The following is a 15,365-nucleotide window of genomic DNA, read 5'->3' on the forward strand; positions in this document are numbered from 1 at the left end:
ACTGACCCACTTCTGTGAAGTGACAGGTATTACTGTAGCTTTAGAATGTAAGCATAAAAGAAAAATTGCTTTACATTTGATATTTTTAAAAACAGACATTAAGTATGTAATGTCTAACTATTAGAACTTGTTCCACACCAGGACTGTAACATATATAAACACTTGCCATTACAATCCCAGCCAATTCATCATCCTCTCTGTTTTGTGCTCCAAAGAATAAAAACCAGCTAATGGCATTCCATATCTCTTTCTGCAGCATGAGACCCTCCCGAGAAAAGCAGGCTGATGGAAAATATAAAATCAAGCAGCTGCATACTAAATATCACCAGCTGCAAAAGTGTCTTGCTGATCCATTGGTAGCACGTGCCACTCACTTTATGAAGAGTGGCTTGTGAAGGAGATTCGCTAGACAGACAGGCTACAAACAGAGAGAGATGTTTTTCTTCTCAGTGCTCTTTTTAAGTTCTTTCTCCCACTCCACTTTTCATTGCTCCATTTGCTTTTTCAGGTTAAACAATGGCAGAAAAAACATGTGATAATATTATCTACATAAAGCCTTTAGAGAATATTTTCTCAAGTTCTCCTTTATTTGGGAAATTCCTCCCTCTCCCCAAAAGCAGAAAGATATAGGAGTTTCAGCTTTTTAAACTTCTATGCCTGCAATCATTCTGTGATTGTTGTCCTGCAAACACAGATCTGGCAGGGCCAGCGCATACAATTCATTTATGATTGGTGGGGTTAGGGAAGACCTGCAAGGGCCATCTGCAAAGGGCACCATCACCTGTGCAAATTCCAGCTGCAGTCCCATAGTTCCTGATAGCAGCAGCTGAAGACTGGGAGTGAACAGGAGCTACTGTCGCAGAAAGGGAACACAAGAGAAACAGTGCTTGCTTCAATGAGCTTTTCTTCAATGCAGCAATTCCAAAGGAGGTCAGCAGATAATGCTCCAATATCACAAAGTCATCAAGGCCCCACTACTTTATTGTACACCAAAGAGTTCCCTGACTAACAGTGACCACTGGAAGACTCATCCTCCTCTCAGAGATCTGCTATTTACACAGAAGCACATAATTTTGGATATTCTCCAATGATCTGGGGATCTGAACTCTTGCTAGTATTTCCCGGCCTTCAAGGTTTTAGGGTTTGCCAAACCTGTTGTAGGGCAGTTACCTTAAAATCATCTTTAACTCAGAGTAGTTATGACAAAATCAATTTCCCAAATTCAGAACAAGACAATACAAACCCAAAGGATTACAAAGACACAGACATGCACAAGCTAAAGGAAAAAACGTTTCTATCTACTTAAGATTTAGATCAGGTTTAAAGGATTCTCTCACCTTGGGTAGTTCAGCTAATAAGCTGGCAGTCCTCACAATCTCCCTAGCTGAGGAGACTTCTCATGCAACTTAAATGTTGTGAAGCTATCTTTACAGAGGGATTCTAGACCTGAGAAACCCACCAGCTAAACCAGTGTTCAAACTTCTGAGTAGATCTTCTGCATAAATCAAACCTTACATTATATATAAACCCATAAGTGACAGCCAGTTTTTAGAGATCCCCTGGTGAAGATTTTCCACAGAATCATGTTCTTACTTGGCAAAAGTGGAAGAGAAAATGAGAGTTCTCTGGAATAACTAGCTTTTGGTTCCAGTCTTTTGTCATCTGGATCTACAAAAGGGGCTCAATATTACAGTCACATGCACCTTTAGTGAAAGCAAGAGATACAATACCAGTGAGGGAGTAACAGGAGAGATTTGCTATCCTGTTTAGCATTGCTTGCCTCCCCAGTTTAGCAAGCATTATATTTGGCCCTAGAACCAGAAGATGTAATCAAGACAACTCCACCTCATATATTTGTTCCAATCGCTTCTGAAGGGATGGTACCAAACTCCTCTGCCTAACCATCCTTACCAAAAAGGCCTTTAAGATAAATGAGGCATTTTATCCTTGACCCTCTAAGAAGGAATAAACATGATAGTCATATTTAACACGAAGAAGCCTAATAGGTTTATTTCTGTAATACAGAAGAGAATTCTCTACTAATTTCTATGGAGTTTCCCAGAGTATTCAGACACTTACTGAACAATTCCAGTGATATAATCAGATACAGAATTGGAGAATTTGGCCCAATATTTCCAACCCAAGGGCTGACTCCTGAGAACCTTTGACAGCCTCACCCCTCCTACCAGTTTTCTTGGGGTGGATCACCCTCAGACCCTTGGTTCTGGCATACAGTGAATTCCCAATGAGGAGATTTATGTAAGCATGATGAGCTCTAATTAATAAATGTAAAGAGGAAATTGAGATAGGATAGGTATTTTAAAAGATACCTGTAAAAGAATAAAAAATGAGTGTGTTTTTCTCAAAACTTTCCCCCTCAAAATAGATACCTACATTTCTTCTATATAAAAGTATATATTAAAGGAGTTGATTTTGGTAGACTACAGGACAATGAAGTCATGTTACAAGAATGTACATTCTGAGAACTCAAAGGTTATTTAGAACTTATGTTTTTAACACAGGCAACTCAGTTATGCTTTAAAAAAAAGCCAGAATTCCACTTTCTTCCGAAGTTGTCGGCCTATCCTCAGTGATATTGCTAGTAGTAGGAAATGAAACCTTCAAATCTGCCAATTCTTCCAAATACTTCTTGTCAATTAATCTGCTTTATATAATCTAAAAATCTTATATTCTCTAGGTGCCTTGCCAGTGCTCATCTTCATGAGTACTTGATTTGCAATTTTCTGATCAAAATAGTCTCTATCCTCTGTCCTTCACTTATACTTCACAGTTGCATCACATCCGAACCAAGCTCTACCTACTTTCATTTAAAGACCGTACATTAAAAGCAGTAAGAAGAGTTTGTACTGCTCTGTTTTTCCTGCACCATACAGCTAAGTTTTTGCACAATGTTAGTTCAGGAGTTTTGCAAGTTAAGAAGCAAAAGCTATTACGCATGGGAGAATGGCATTCAAGAAAAGTTCATAAATAGAGGCAGACAGAATATGAGCTTCAGAATTGTGTCAAGGTGAATTATAGCAGTTATATAGCAGTTATGTCTGCTGAGTAATAACAGAAAAGAGTGCAAGTCTGCCAAAAAGTAGACCGTTGAAACGGGCTCCTTCACAAATTCTGTTCTCCAAAATCTCTCCTTCTGCCTGTCAAGTTTTGTAATTTTCATGTTTGTTAGCTAATGAAGATCTGGAAATAAAATAATACCCAGCTATGAAAACAATAATGAAAATAATGGCATTACCTGATAATTCCCAGATCATTCTGCGGGAAAAAATGGTTCAGGTAAAATGCAAAGGCACAGGAAAGTGTTTAATCTTGAGTTGGAAATGTATATTATAATTCAAGGTTCGGTGAATGAACAGATTGTATTTCTAACACAGTCATCGCTCAGTGGGTATCAATACAGGGACTGTTTAGGAGACTTGCCTTGCCCAGCTCTTTCTATCCACTTTTCAGGATATTTTGTCTTCCATAGATGGATGAAAAGAAATATTTCATTGGGCTGCTGTAATCTTCTCCTGGAATTTTTCAGCACTGGAGGAACTGAATAAGCATGTGTAACCTAGGGGTGACTTTAAACTGTCACATGAATCAGAGGAAATAGTAGCTAATGTTTTGACAAGGCATCATCAAATTGATACCCTGGCATCTCCTCCCCCCATCCCTTTACGCACTAATCTGACAAAGAATTTCTTCCTGAAGCTGGAGAAAAAGCACTAAATCTCTGTGCCTAACAGGTAAAAATGAAAAGATAAATCTACCTTACACAGGTACATTAGGCTTGTCTACTTCCAGAAAACAAATTAACTATCCCAGCCAATCCTTAAGCCATCAATGAGAGGCAACCGAATACTTTTCATCTCAGTTTGGCTCATTAAGGTCATCTCTATATTCCCTCTCTCCTCCTTCTTTTTCCCAAATGCTGTGAAATTTAGTCTCTGTAAAATTCTATTCAATTACAGTATATAAATGCGAAGAGTGACACATGAATTCTTCTTTTAAAAAAAGCAACACCTTGAAATATCAGCCACTTTTCTCTTCACAGTTGCTATGAGGATATCAAAACACCTTCCTCTAGTCCTCTCCCTTGGCCAAGGCATCACATCTAATGAAGTGCACTGTTTGTTTCTTAAAACTCAGCAGTGCTAAACACTTTTTATTCTTCTAACAAAGCCCTGACAAGTGGCTGAACGATATAGTCAAAGGTCAGACAAGCTGGACAGAAGAGACGAGCGAAAAAGTGGAGGTTGTCATTTTGCAATCATTTTGTCTCCTCAGTATAGAGCAATGACTACAGTTACTCATGAATATGCTTCCCTCTAAATTCCAGCTGTCACAGAGCCATCAGTGTCTTCGTGCTGAATATGAATTTCCTCCTAAACCACTCACTCATCTCAACCCCATGTACTGTTCATGTCACTAAATGGCTGCATAAAACATCTTCTTTAATACTTGTGAATTAAGTATTACATGTGGAGCAGTACTCCCACAGAGAAGATCTGAAATTTGTTACCCTAGCAACAAGTGCATGTTAATTTAATATATACATGTGTTTACTTTCACTTATTTCTTCATATATTTTACAGGAATTAAAATACACTGAGAGATGCTCCCAGTTTCTAAACCTGGGATGTTAGATTACATGAGTAAGAGTCAGTGTAGCTAATAATAATGTGAATGGATCACACTGTTATTCCTCTCTAACTCACCTAAGCAGAATCCTCTCAAACTGAGATGACCAGAGGTTGCTATAATTCACAGCTAATGCAACGGGGCCGTGCCCTTCAATCTTGTTTCTAGATTATCTCTGTTTTAGCTAAGAATAGTTCCATCCTAGACCAATCTGCCACAATCTGTACTCATTAGTTGTCCACAAAATGCATTAAAATGTCACTTCCAACTCTGCAGAGCTTTTCAGCACCTATAAAATGATTTTAATGAAAAATTTTGTAAATTAACATTTTTAATTTGGACTTGGATTGTGAAGTGTTAAGCCCTTTATATCTCTCACTCCATCCACAGGATATATGGGAGTCCATTCATCCCAACAACATAACTCAGCTCAGCCTACAGATTATCTAAGGATTCCTTCCTACAGGAGAAATCTTCATGTATATCAATATGTTCAGCCATATCTTAAATCATACCTGATCCAGTATTTTAAGATGGACATAGAGTAATACATGTTTCAGCAGAAATGTATATAGTTTCAAACAAATAGTCCAATCAACATACTGCAAACTATATTGATTTTTGTTTGCAACCTTGGTCAAAACAAAATATTCCTTCTGTACTGTATACTTTTCATGAAGAACTTTTAAATGTAAAACCTTACTGGGATAATCAGACTCTTAGAGATATCTGAATAAGCATCAGCAAAGTTATAGTACCTAAACTCAGAGAAAAGAAAAGCTTGTGACACTGAAATCAGCAAAAGCATGTTGTAACTCACAGCCCAGACCAAGTCACAAACAGTTGAGCCCCACGGCCCACTTCTGAGAAGCACAACTACGTGACCTTGGCTCAGCTTTCTTGCAAAAATGTCACTGAGCTGTGAGAGAGCACATAAACTAAGCCATGCAGGAAAAGAAAAGTAAAAACAAAGAAAGAAGAGAAATTTGGGGGGACAATAATAGTAACTCAATTGACGAATAATGCCATGAAATGGCATAAAACCCTGAGAAAACATCGACTTTTCAGAAAACAGTAGCTCACCAAGGTCACAGATGAGCACATTGAAGAGGCAATGGAAACCCACACCGTCCCACCTCACTGCCGACCACCCCGCCAACAGAGACTGCGTGGGTGCCCCTACCAGGAGGAGTGAGCATTTTAATGCTTAGGCTTGTAGCATGCAAGTCCTAGCTCCTACTGTGTGTATCAGGCAATAAAGAGCCCTTGGGTGTTTGAGCAGAACCCTGCTTGCAGGTCTCTGCAGGTGGTAAAGATGCCCAAACAGAAGCGATCCATCAAGGGGAAAGTTAGACTGCAAGATCCTATGATAAATATTACAGTTTAACTGTGGAAAGGGTTGAAGTTCCTCAGCTTCACTGAGCTATCCCTATTCTGGTTATTAAACATTTTGGTCAATAAGTCATCTACACAGGTATAAGGTATTATTATGAACTTTCCAGTTTTCTCTCAAGGGAAAAAGTGTTCTCAGACCAGACACTACTCCACAAATTTTAGAAATGGAAAAACTAGGACAGTGAGGTTTTGCTGTGCTGACTTTGTTGCAACTGGCATTTGAAGCCTTGACCTCATCCAAACCATGGCATTATTGTCCCCGAGTTACCAGGGCATGATTCCACCTAACATACTTTGAGATGGTACGTATCAGCAACTCTCACTGGAATTAACTTCATTCAAAAGTGATATTGGATGATTTTTTTTTTTCTTTTTCTCCCAAGTGGTGCTTCATTATCTTCAGGGAAAAATTATTCTTTTGTTGGTCTCAGGCAGCCATGAAAAGAAATAAATGTAGTACTCTGATTTGAGCAGAGGAACAAAGGTCAGTTAAACCACAACACAGACAGAAGGCAACAATGCTTCAATGAGTGTCTCCAAGTCATTTAATTAAATTTTGCAACGGCTTATAATCACATAATCCTATTGACCTGGAGCATCTGAAACAATGGAGCAGAATTTGGCCCTTTGTTCATTTTCATCCACTTTGAAGTGGGGGTCCAAAATGATCTCAGCATGGGCAACCAAGAGAGACATAGACTTTTGCTGGCAGACACTGCTGTGGGACTCAGGCAGGACATCCTTTCTATCAGGCTGTTTACTCCCAGTGTGTAAACAGCCAGCTGAGAACAGTAAAGCTGCATCATACTTTCTAACTCACTTAAATGTGGTAGATGGAGAAAAAGAAAGTATCACTGTTTGAGACCAGTGTTTCACAATCTGTGACCCATGGACTTGCGCCAGTCAGCGGGACCACAGTACCCTCCACCTCTACCCACAGAGGCAAGGAGACAAGCGGAGTGGAGTCCAGCAAGTAAACACGCAAAGTTTACTGTAGCTGTGGCTGAATATTAAAACAACGCCTCAAAAGTTGGTCCTTGCTTCTTCTTTTCCAAAGAAGTTGCACGGTGGTTGGATTTTTATTTCTTGGCTGGATGTGGTGTGGGAGGGGTTGTTTGTTAGTTATTAAAGATTAGGAGATTCCTTGATTTAAGAAAACCAAGAAGCAAAATCCTGCTCTAAAGAGCAGGTGGATGTACAGTAGGGATGGACTTAGCTAAAGAGCTCCTTGCTCCACCTTGCATGAGGGAAGGTGTAAGGATCAGAAGGAGCAGAGTACACTCAAGGCTATTGCTCTGTTCCATGATCTTGGGCAGGTTCCTTTCCCTGGGAGCACTGTCCAAACACACAGTCCCCATGCATGCACTGGGCTCATAAACTGTCCCAGAAAGCTGTATCATTACTTAAATTAAGAAGGACAAACCCAGTAAAATGCAGAGCAAAGTAACAGCTCTTTTTCAGCTCCAACAAGAAACAGCAGTATCAGCAAGTCCTTAATGCCCCATTGACTTTGTTTCTGCATGATAGCAATACAGATGGTACAGTGAAAAACTAGAAATGAGAAGAGCTACATTAAATGCAGAATTTCAGGACAATTCTGCAGACAGTCATCCTGTTGAAACACATCTGTTCAGCTACAGACACAAGCTGTGCTATTTGCAGATTAATCTAAAATAACAGTCTTAAGGTACATGTGCTAGAGTATGTGGGGGGTTAAAACAAACACAGAACAAACCAGCAGTAAGTTTTTGACTTTGGGCTAACTTTGGCTCACATCAGAGAGAGTAGTGCAGAACAGGAAGCCTAAACTGCTTAGTTGAGTGCATCTGAAAAAGAGTTCAGCCATAACGCATTTCTCTAGTCAAGGGTTATATAGGGGGTGTATAATTGATTTACTAACTGTGTGTATTCTGCAACACTTTCTTTACAGCAGTTAAGAGTTACTTGGCTTCACAAACTTCACTTTCTTACAAACTTCACACTTTTTTCAACCTGAAACTATGACATGTTAAGAGCTCTGAATTTTATGTTAGGAAAGCAACGTTACAGTGAATATCCATCCTTCCAGAAGGGAGAATATAATGGATTACAGATGGGTCTAGCAAAAAACAGCTTCTACACCCTGCCAGTATTGATGATTGTAAGCAAATGTTGCAGTTCTCTGCCTTCTGTATACGAGGGGATAGTATGTTTGTATGTCTGTTCAACAAGGCACTTTGCAGTGCTGCTCTGTAATTCCCATGCTACCTGCAGAGCTGGGCGGATGAATGGGCAATTCATATGAATATCCAGGTAATGCAGTCAGTCACAGCTGAGCCTGATAAGAGCTAAAATGTTGTAAAAGGCTTGTCTAGGTCAAAAACAAGGGAAAGCGGAACCCTTTCTCTGGGACAGGAAATGCTGGAGAAAGGATAGCTGCCCAGACCCCGTTGCTGTGTTGGATTTTGTTGTATTTGTTTGGAACAAAGAAACAGAGGTTGACCTGCTGGAAAACAGTTCTGCGGAGAAGGACCCCCGGAGAATGAGGACAACAAGCTGACCACAAGGCAGCAATGTGCCCTTGTGGCCAAGAAGGCCAATGGTCTCCTGGGGTGCATCAGGAAGAGTGTTGCCAGCAGGTCAAGGGAGGTGATCCTCCCCCTCTACTCAGCCCTCGTGAGGCCACATCTGGAGTATTGTGTCCAGGTCTGGGCTCCCCAGTACAAGAGAGACATGGAGCTACTAGAGAGAGTCCAGCAAAGGGCTACAAAGATGATTAGGGGACTGGAGCATCTCTCTTATGAGGAAAGACTGAGAGAGCTGGGTCTGTTCAGCCTGGAGAAGAGAAGGCTGAGAGGGGATCTTATCAATGTGTACAAGTATCTGAGGGGAGGGTGTCAAGAGGATGGAGCCAGACTCTTTTCAGTGGTGTCCAGTGACAGGATGAGAGGCAACGGGCACAAACTGAAACACAGGAAGTTCCGTCTGAACATGAAGAAAAACTTCTTGACTGTGAGGGTGACAGAGCACTGGAACAGGTTGCTCAGAGAGGTTGTGGGGTCTCTTTCCTTGGAGATATTCAAAAGACATTTGGACATGATCCTGTACAATGTGCTCTAGGTGACCCTGCTTGAGCAGGGGGGTTGGACTTAGATGATCTCCAGAGGTCCCTTCCAACCTCAACTGTTCTGTGATTCTATGATTTAAAAATTGTCCAGACAGGATTTCTTATGCTTTCCTCTAAAGAATCTGGTTGCTTACAGAATACTAGAGCAGAGTGACAGGCTTTTCCTGAAGTGAGGTCTGCTGTTTTTTGCTGTGTTCCTAAGCTGTGTAATTAGGAATTGATATAACACTCTCTGACGTTAATGATGAAGAAAGCATATATACTACTGGATTTTCTTAGTGATGAATATAATCACTTAAGGTCATGGGCAAACTTTTTTAAACTTGACTTTCATCCACTCTTTTTTCCAGAACCAGAATAAGCTTCCTCATCCACCACTGGACCATATGCTGCACTTGAAAAAATAACCCCCCACACAGTGCCTAACAAAAGAAGGTCAGCTCGGTTCCCCCCTGGCCCCACATACTGCATGGTGGAAACACATGTTCACTAAGAATTTTTTCCCTAGTCATCAATTTCAAAGATACCAGGAGACTACAGATGCTAATTTCTAGACAATAGTGACTTGTATGATATTTCTTATCCTTCTAATTTAACAGCCAGATGACTTCGGCATTTATTTAAAACTTTTAAAGAATGCATTCTCATTATCTCACAAGAAATGGAAGTGAAAATTATGGGGAGAAATCATCTGGGTAATTCCGGATGAAAAATTTCATCTATATAGAAAAAATGCTATTAGTTGCTAGGTGACAACATTTTTACCTCTTCTGTCAGAGTATTTGCAAAATACTTACAGCCAAGAACATGATTGTTTCAGGATTTCATCAATTCTATATCGGCTGAATATATGCAAAAAGAAAGAAAATCATGCTTCAGAAGTAAGCCAATGCTGCAAACAGCACCAAGAACAAGCCGGATAATTTAGAAGAACCTATAAAAGCTAGAAATGCAGATGGAAGATTATGAAATGAAATTAAATTGATTAACATGTCATGCATATTGTGGGACAATAATCCAAAAGAAAGACAAAGGATGACTGCTAATAGCCCTCATGCCACATACATGTTAAATATCATGAAGCTGGATACTAACACTTAGCCAGTGCAGCAGCAGGTAAAATACAGAGCAGAGCTGTAAGCACTACATCACCTGAAATAAAAAAGAAGCTGGAGGAACTCTGGAAAAGAGCATAGCAATGGTACCATTGAGATCAAGGTGGATTTATGCAAACAATTAAAATCATTATATATACTCAATGAAGTGTTTACTGAAGTGAGACATAGTGAAATGCCAAAATCATAAAGCAAGATATGTACAGAAATCAAAATTTCAGGAAATTTTACTCTTACAGAAGGTTCTTCTAATTCTGTCTGGAACCAAAAGCAAATACTTTTGGCATGTAAAAGTAAACATAAATATGTACAGTATTTGTATTAATGTACATCAAAATTAAATATGAAATGATCAAAATTAAATATGAAATGAATACTAAAACTCTTTTTGCTTTGATGAATTATGTACAAAGCCAGTCACCTTAAAGTTATTTTCAAACTAGTCATACAGACACAAAGAAGCAGAATTGAAATACACAAGAGTATTTTTCACACAAAATGTGCAATGTAGTAGAAGCATTAGTCTCTGGACCTTTAACATCACTTTGTGACACCACTACTGCATTACTAAAAAGCCAGAGAGTAGCCAAAGTCCAGGTAATTCTTCATCCATGCTAGGAACAAAGTAGCACGAATGCCCTGACCTGTAAGGAGACTCCTGGGAGCCTTGACCACACGATGGCAGCTGATCCTCCTGCCCTGCCTGCTTGCAGTGAGGAATTCACCAGTGGGGTATCAGTTCCCTGCAGCTTTAAAAAATATAAATCCTAGAAAGCATATATTGAATAATTACTCCCTTTCAAATAATTTAGGACATTTATGGTAGTATACCTTACATATCAGTATGAGTTATATACTTGGCAACTGAAGGAAAATAATTGGATTCTCTCAGCTCTCCAAAGTGAGCATAAATCAGACAAACTATAAACCATGTATTAAGTCTTATTTAAAATAGTACAGTACATTGGTGCCTGATTGCTTTCTTAATTACCTTTGTTCTGTACAGAGCATCTTTCTTAGTCATTCTTTTCCCCTATACATAAGAACACCCATATAATTATGCTGCTGTAATATTATACTATTTTGGATTAAGGAGGCTGCTCCTCTGTTCTTAGTAATAATTATTCAACACTGCAGAAAAAAAATGGTTATTTTTTCCCAACAGCAGAGCTGATGTCCATTGTGGTATTAAAAACATCATTTAATTAGTTAAATGGTGATCATTTCCAGAAATCACTGTGATGAGTATCTACCTTTTTCAAAATTATGCTTTTAGTATCAAAATTAGATAAGTTTATCTTCACTGACACCTGCCTTCTACGAAAACAGCTCCCATTGAAATGCCTATCCATTGTTTTCTCCATACTTAAATGTAATTTGTTAACTCTGTAGCTGTAACTGTTATTGATCAAAAACATTATCTATTTATGGCTACATTGTGGCCAAGACAAAATGGATTTGATGGTCTTACTCTGGTTCCAAGTGGACATATATGCATATTAAAAATGATTAGTATAGTGCCAATAATAAGAAATCCTTCTGGCTGCATTAGTAATGAAGTGAAAAAATAAATGGCTGATGCCTAAGCTTCTCCTGTCTTTTGGAGGTTATCCGTGTTGGAAAATCAAGGATACTGTAAAGTCTGTACACAGAACAGTAAACATGGTGGAGGCTACATTGCTGCTGAATGTGTGGTACCTTTTTTTGCAATTGGAGATCCTACTCTCTCTGTGACACTTTTATAAATAGAAAAGTACACATACTTGCAAATAATAAAAAAGAATGTATCTAGCACTTACAGCAGAAATTACAGGTATAGAATGTCTCAATTACAAGAAGTATAGAATGTCAACCATGAAGTCAGTTTTCCAGGGGCTCATGAAAGCTGGATCTATAGAAAATCTACTTCCACCATCTACTTCAACAAGAAGTAGAACGCCTTCACCCTTTCATTTAACTCTCGCTGAATCAGCATATGCTCCTTTCAGACTCCTGATTCAGACTTCCAGGGATTTCAAGCTAGCAATAGTTCATGGATGAATAGTATGGGTTCCTACCAAAACAAGTAGAGCACACGCTACGTTTTCACAATAACAAATACGCAATTCTTGCTTTACAGTTCTTCTAGAAGACAATGTTTCTTCTTTGATGGGGAATTCTCATATAACAGCAGTGGGATGTTTAATGCCGATCTTTGGAGATACTGAAATCTTGACATTCAAAGAACTGGGAGGTTCTTTCAATAGACTTTAGTTGCTGAGCTAATCTATTCATTGGTGAATTAAAACTCAATCTGAAGAGAGATGGAGCTGCAACAGGAACTGCTTGTTCCAATATCTGTGTTGCCATTCCAAGACTTCATAGTAAATAAGTATGCACAGTAAAATCTCATCATGTCTAAGTAATTATTTCAGCTTTTTTATGAATTGAGCACTAAGTGTGTCTGACTGGTCTGCCAATCTAATTTTCAATTATAAAAATTTATAAAACCCAAATATTTTCATTATTTGTAAAATTAAAATACTGAATATCACCAGAGCTCAATGTGACAGGAATGCCTTTCATGCTTAGTTCTAAAAGAGATAAAATGGGTGAATTTTGTTGTTCCTTGGTGCTACCTATCTTAGCTTAATTTTGGAATACTTAATATTCCTAAATACCTCCTCAATATTTTTCCATGTGCAGAAGGTATGGTGCCACCTTTAAACATAAGTTATTTTATGAACATGGGCATTTTACATCTCTCTCAGGAATTTCAGGGGTTTTTCCCACATTTAGAATGTCCCCAGGGTTCTAATCTGTCACTCAGGAAACCCTTATGCTTACCTCAACTTTTTCATGTCTTGACTTTTTTTTTTAATGGCCTTCAAGGATCCAATTTTGATATCCCCTGTGCAGACTGTTGCGTCCAAACTGTCCTTATGTTTCCTCTCACTCCATTAGCTTCTCTGTCTTACTCTCAACCAGAAAATAAAACTCCTAATTGCTTTTCTGCAGCTGAAAACATTCCTAGATGAAAACTCACGTTTTCCAAAGCAAAGTATGAAAAATAACTGCAACATTCTCAGAGTAATATTCCTGTCTGTCCTGAAGCTGATTACTTCTACCTGAGCCAGCTAGCTCCCAGTCTTCCCCCCTGCCACTGAGGTTTTTAGGTTTCACCATCAAGCTGCCTCTGGTAAAGCAATTTTGACTCATTACCTGGTCTGGAGCAGACCAGATCACCAGGGCACATAAAGGATTAATTTGGATGAGAGGGCATCTGGACTCCAATGACACACCTCTTGTTTCTACTATACAAGGGCACTATGTTGTTTAGTCTTCACTCGGAAGAGAGGCTATTTAGCAGAAATTAAAGAGGGTGGCTGATTAGGTAACCAGTTATCTGAGTCCCTACCCATGGAAACTGGAGCCCTTGAGCAAGCAGGGAACCAAGTGCAAGGACTTCTTCAAGGTTCCTAGTGGAACAGGAAACTAAATCACTCAAAACTGTTAATTGAAATTGGCCCATAGTTTTCTTTTAGCATTCTTAAAATCCTAAGATCAGCCAAACAAGTCCAGCTCAACCAGTTACCTACTTCTGAGATAAGCCAACAGCAGATGCTTAGAGAAAAAAAATGAACAGGAAATAGCAGTGTGAAATTTTACCCACTGTATACTCCCACCTTCTGGCAAAATACAATTCAGAGACTTCCTAAACCAGGCCTTGTAGTTGCATATGCATTTTTAAGTTATTCTTTTTTTTTTTTTTAATGAATATGTCTTGAGCCTTTTTAAGCATTCAAGGTCGACATCATGCTGTAGCAATGAAAAAATGTTCTGCATGGCAAAACTTTTCTTTCTTGTGTGTTCTAAAAATCCATACATGAGCATTTCAATTGCTGCCCTATAGGTTTCACACTGTGAGAAATAACAAATAGTTATTCCTTATTTACCATCTGTATGATATCTGTGGCTTCATCTGTTCGGTCTCCCTTTAGATAAAAGCCATTCTGTGCTTTTGATCATCTTCAACAACTTTCTCCATATTCTATACCTACACTAAGGTACACAGTATTCAAAACATGAATGCACAGTGTATTTTAGAGTGATATAATGATATTTTCTCATTTGTTCACTGCAGCCTTCCTATTAATTGCTTAATACACTGTCTGGCTTTTTGACCGCTGCAGAACATTGAGTTGACATTTATTTGAACTATCCACAAAAATGCCAAGACATTTTTACTGAATGATAATAGCTAATTTACAGCCCATTTTTCTGTAGTTTACTTAGGGTTCATTCCCTCCCTTCTGCCCCCTTCCTTCCATTACTTGGCACTAATCAAGAGTGAATTTCATCTGCCAGTATATTACATATCTTTCAGTATCATTAGATCCTCTTGCAATTCTTCATGGTCAGCTCTTGTGTTTACTAGCCAAAATAATTTCATACTGTTTGCAGATACTTTTTCTTCTCTCTTCATTGCCTTTCCAGATTCTTTGTGATGTTTTATCATAGCCTAAATGATTTAGATAAGCTTCAGAATTATATCCCTATATTTCTGAGACTTTCTCCATCTATATCAAGATCTATAAGAAGTAACAACATGGAGGTTGCCTGAAATGCAGTAAATAAAAAGGAAGATTTGGAAGGAAAAGGAGAGAATGAAACTGTTGTGTCTGAAACTGCTTATATTTGAGATTATACCTGAGATTATTTGGAAATCAAATGTATCCAATTTCTCTTCCCCCATTGCAACTGGAGATACCAAGTACATCTACCATAGTCAAACAGTGAGAACAGAAAGAAAAAAGTAGATCTATTCATAGGAAATTCACTGCCACCACAGTGCCAGCCCCACTGCAAACAAAATCTGAGTTTAAAGAGGAGGGGAGAGAGTTGATGCGAATTGCTGCAGACAGCAATGGGTTTAGCGATCTGAGCCAATGTTGGTTGGTAGCCCAGTGACTCCTTTTGTCATCTAGTAAAAATCTTGCCACATAAGTTTGTAATTTGGTCTAGAAAACTATTTTCCTCTTTTATATCTAGCTCCAGGTACATTGCTCAGCTTGTGGTAACATTCTTGTGAAAGTAAAGGCATATCCTTTCTGCTTCTCTGA

Source organism: Apteryx mantelli, chromosome 5 (assembly GCF_036417845.1).
Source record: "Apteryx mantelli isolate bAptMan1 chromosome 5, bAptMan1.hap1, whole genome shotgun sequence".
NCBI lineage: Eukaryota > Metazoa > Chordata > Aves > Apterygiformes > Apterygidae > Apteryx > Apteryx mantelli.